The following is a 4369-nucleotide window of genomic DNA, read 5'->3' on the forward strand; positions in this document are numbered from 1 at the left end:
TGGAAAGAAAGGTAATTATTACTACATTAATTAACGTTAACGTCAATTCTGTCTCTAATGATTTTTTTTTTAAACTACAATGATGATGTAATTAAAATGATCATTTTAAAATTAACGTTGGGCACCAATCGCACACATTAAGAGTTTATATATTTCCATATGGTCATGACATTGTTCCATCGTCTGATACACGAAATAATCTAAAATGTATAAAAAGCATTTGAATCTAGATTAAAAGCTAAAGGTTGAAGATGATTGTCTGAATGAAAGGAAATTCATTTTCACAGTTAGAATCAATGAAAGCTTTTTAATCAAACTATATGAAAAGTAAATTGACTGAAATATGTGAAACATCAATTGATCCATAATAACTGCAGTAATAAGTAGAGGAAGAAAGGAGAGCAAAGTTTTCATACGGGAAATTCAATTGATTATTCAAACACTTTAAGAACACAAGTACTGAAGCAATAGCAGTATATTTGTTTCAACCATACAGTGTGCCATCTTATCGACTACAATTATGACATGATGGATTGACCTTTTTCTACATACTATCTTAAGACATTTCAAACTACATATGCAGATGTCATCAAAAATATTAAAGAATGTCTGTTTCATGTGAGTAACATTAATATTGTTTTTTACTCCAATTAACTTTTTATTGAAATACAAAGACCAGACAACTTTAATACAAACGTAGTATTTTTTAGTTTTTTTTTTTTTTATATATATATAGGAATAAAGAATTTTAAATGGAATTACATTTCGATGACTTCAAATTAATTTAGGAAAAATATTTAGTTCACATTCTAATTTACAGGATGGATATTCCTCAGGCGAGAATCAATTGGATGCAAACTAAACCACTGAAAATATAAAATGTAAATTAAAATACATATAAAACAGACAAGTAAAAATAAATAAAGACGAAGAAAAGGAGCAAGATATTGAAGACTAAGAATAGACAAAATAGAATAATAAAAAAAAGAAAGTTTCAGCCAATGACGTATGGAGGAGATTAGAGCGACAGGTGCGGAAGACAAACAGAAATTATAAGCAGAAGACGCGCCATTTCCAAGGATTGATTTTGAAATATTATAAAAGCAGCAGGAGGGAAAAAAATGTATACATCAAGGGAAGGAGGACGGGGAGGAGGAAGAGGTGGAGGAGGAAGAAGAGGAGGAAAAGAACGAGAAGGAGGAGAGAGAAAGGGGAAGAGGATGGATGGATATCTTATGATGTCTGGCACAGAGTCAATATACATAACATCAGATAACAATAATAATGATAATGGGAATAAAATGGAACAGCAGATGATAGACGTGGTGGGGAAGACGGAAGAGGAGGAGAAGAACAACAACAAGAAAAAGAATAAGAACCAGAAGAACAAGAACAAGATGATGATGATGATGATGATGAATGTAAATGATAATAAGGAAGATAAAACAAGAGGCAAGTAAATGAATGTGTGGGAGGAATTAATGACGAAAAATGAAACTGAAATAATGCAGTGAATGATAACAAGAGAAGTAATAGCGAGAATTGAGAGACCAAGGAAATACAACACGGAAAGAAAATAAATGTGTGAAGAAAATTACAGGAGAGTGAAATGAAATGAAAAAGATGAAAAAAATATTAGTTAGTAGAAAAATACAAAGAATAAGAGAGAGAGAGAGAGAGAGAGAGAGAGAGAGAGAGAGAGAGAGTGGAGGAGACGAAGGAAAATACCTAACTGGGAAAAAAAAAAGAAAATAGAAAGAAAAGAAATAGGAGAATAAAGGAGAAAATATGGCAAAAATGAATAAGAGGAGGAAGACAAAGATAGGAGATGATAAAGACGATGAAATATTGGGAGCGTAACAGCTTAGGAGAATGAAAGAGAGGAAGAAAGAGAAAGAAAGAAAAAAGATTCCATGCAATCAGCGCAAATAACATAATTAGAGAGAGAGAGAGAGAGAGAGAGAGAGAGAGAGAGAGAGAGAGAGAGAGAGAGAGAGAGAGAGAGAGGGAGAGGGGGGGAGGGAGGAGGAAACACTCATACAAACCGAAGAAATAAAACGAGAGACATCAAATTGCAAGATTCATCATTAGAAAAACTTTAGTGAAAAATAGAAAAAAAAATCTGAACAAATCTTGAGTGGTTATGAAAAGAGGAGAAAGAGTTCACATTTTCCTCCCCCAACAGAAGACGAGAAGGGGAAAGATTATGGAGAAGAGAGAGGAGAAGGAGGACAAGAAGAAGAACACGTAAAAGATGAGATAGAAGATGCGGAAAACAAGAGGAAAGAGTGAGAGGTGGGCGGATAGATGGCAGAGAGAGAGAGAGAGAGAGAGAGAGAGAGAGAGAGAGAGAGAGAGAGGTGGAGGCAAGCAAAAAGAAGAAATGTAAAGGGAAGGAGTTGAAAGACGAATATGTGGTCGGGTTGAATTTTCTCTCTCTCTCTCTCTCTCTCTCTCTCTCTCTCTCTCTCTCTCTCTGCAATTATATTTTTACAAAGATGGTGCTTTTCTTCTTTTCTTTCTTATTACCACACTTTACTCACTCGGCCTTCCTTCCTCTTGAGTGAATGAGGAAGTGGGAAATTAGATCAAATGAAAGGCAGAGGGAGATCCAACTTTATTTTCTTCTATTTCTCCTTTGGTTGTCCATATTTTCTTTCATTTTCCTCTCGTAAACGATATAATGAGGTAAAGTTTCATAATTCTCGTTCGACTCTCTCTCTCTCTCTCTCTCTCTCTCTCTCTCTCTCTCTCTCTCTCTCTCTCTCTCTCTCTCTCTCTCTCTCACGAGTTCTCAAGTTATGTCTTTAATTTGTAGAAAAAGAAAAATATGTTAGTAAGAAATTATTAGAGGGCCCAGCTGTCTTTCATCTTTCCTTTCTGTCTTTCCTTCCTCCTTTCTTATTCCCCTGTTCCACTACCTTCACGTTCTCCTGCTTCTTTTCGTACCTGTTATTCCCTCGTCCTGTATTCGGAGCTATTCTATGGCTCTTTCCTCCTTTATTACAGTGTTCTATATTTATCTCGCTAAACTGTGTCTGTTTTCTCTTGTTCCTTTGTTCTCGCTTTTTCCCTGCGGTGTTCCAATGTTCGCTCTCCATTACCTTATTTCCCGTTTCAATATCCATCACATTTCTCTGTTGCTTTCCCTTTGTAACCCACTGTTCCCTTTCCCCTTTGTCCGCCTGCTCCTCCACTTTTCCTACTTCCCCTGCACCGTGACTGGCATGGCGGTCGCGTTGGTGCTGTTGTGGCGGCCGCAGCGACGTCTGTCTAAACTCATGGCTGTCTTTCGTGTGACAAGCTGAGGTACCACTTTTCTGGGCGCCTGAATTACCACCCTGTTTCGCTTCCTTCGTGGCTGCCGGGATCTCATGGCAGGGGGCGTGTAGGACGCAGGGGAAGCAGCTTCTTGAAGGGGAAGGAGGACCCACGCACAACACGGAGCCGTCCTCCTCATACCAAACCTCCTGTGTTAATTCCACCTCTTCCGCCCACGTTAGTTTCCCGTGAGGTCCTTCAAGCAGTACCTCCCGCCAGGCGCTCTGAGGTTTCTCCGGCTTCCCCCAGGCCTCGGAATCATGGCGTCCCTGTGAGGAAGGTATGCACCAGCACTCGGTCTCGGTTTGGTCTCTCTGGGCATACGCAGAGGGAACAGAGCAGCTACCTTCACTACCCTCCTCTCTCTCCTCCTCACTTCCACCTTTGCTACTTGCCTCGGGTTCCCTTTGACCTTTTCGGCCCAGCTAGTTTTCATTGAGGGTAACTTCTCGGGCTGGGGCTCCGCGCAGCCCCACCCACCAGGCTGTGGGATTCCTGGCTTCTCCTGTTGTCAAATCGAGTTTTCCACATGTTTGAAAAATATTAAAGAGGTGGTAACCCGCCTGGCCACGTCTAGAAGTTTCCCGTTCGTTGTGTTAAAATGTGTTGTTTTTGTCATTATTGATGTTGTTAGTGTTATTATTCTTGTATTCGTCGCATTCTTGTTGTCTTTATTATGCTTGTTTGAAGCTTTGAAAGTACATACACTCTTGTTATTGTTATAAAAAAAGTAACTCTTGAGGCGTGTCATGCGGCACCGGTGTGTTTTCCCTTTGTGCAGGAAAACTGCATGCGACACTCCACTGAGAAGAGAGTGCAGTGCATTTATAGAACACCAGGAAACAAGAAGACAGTAAGCTATTGAGTATGCATGACCTCCACTCAACACTTAAGTGCGTCAGTCCCGAGGGATCACACACTACGACGCAGCGCCGGCAGGAGGGGAAAGGTTAAGGTCAACATGGAAAGGTAAATACGTATATTGCTGATGGATGAGTTGAGACAGGCAGTGCGATACTATGGGTGCTGGGTCTTCCCTCTCCCTACG

This window comes from Portunus trituberculatus, chromosome 48 (assembly GCF_017591435.1).
Source record: "Portunus trituberculatus isolate SZX2019 chromosome 48, ASM1759143v1, whole genome shotgun sequence".
NCBI lineage: Eukaryota > Metazoa > Arthropoda > Malacostraca > Decapoda > Portunidae > Portunus > Portunus trituberculatus.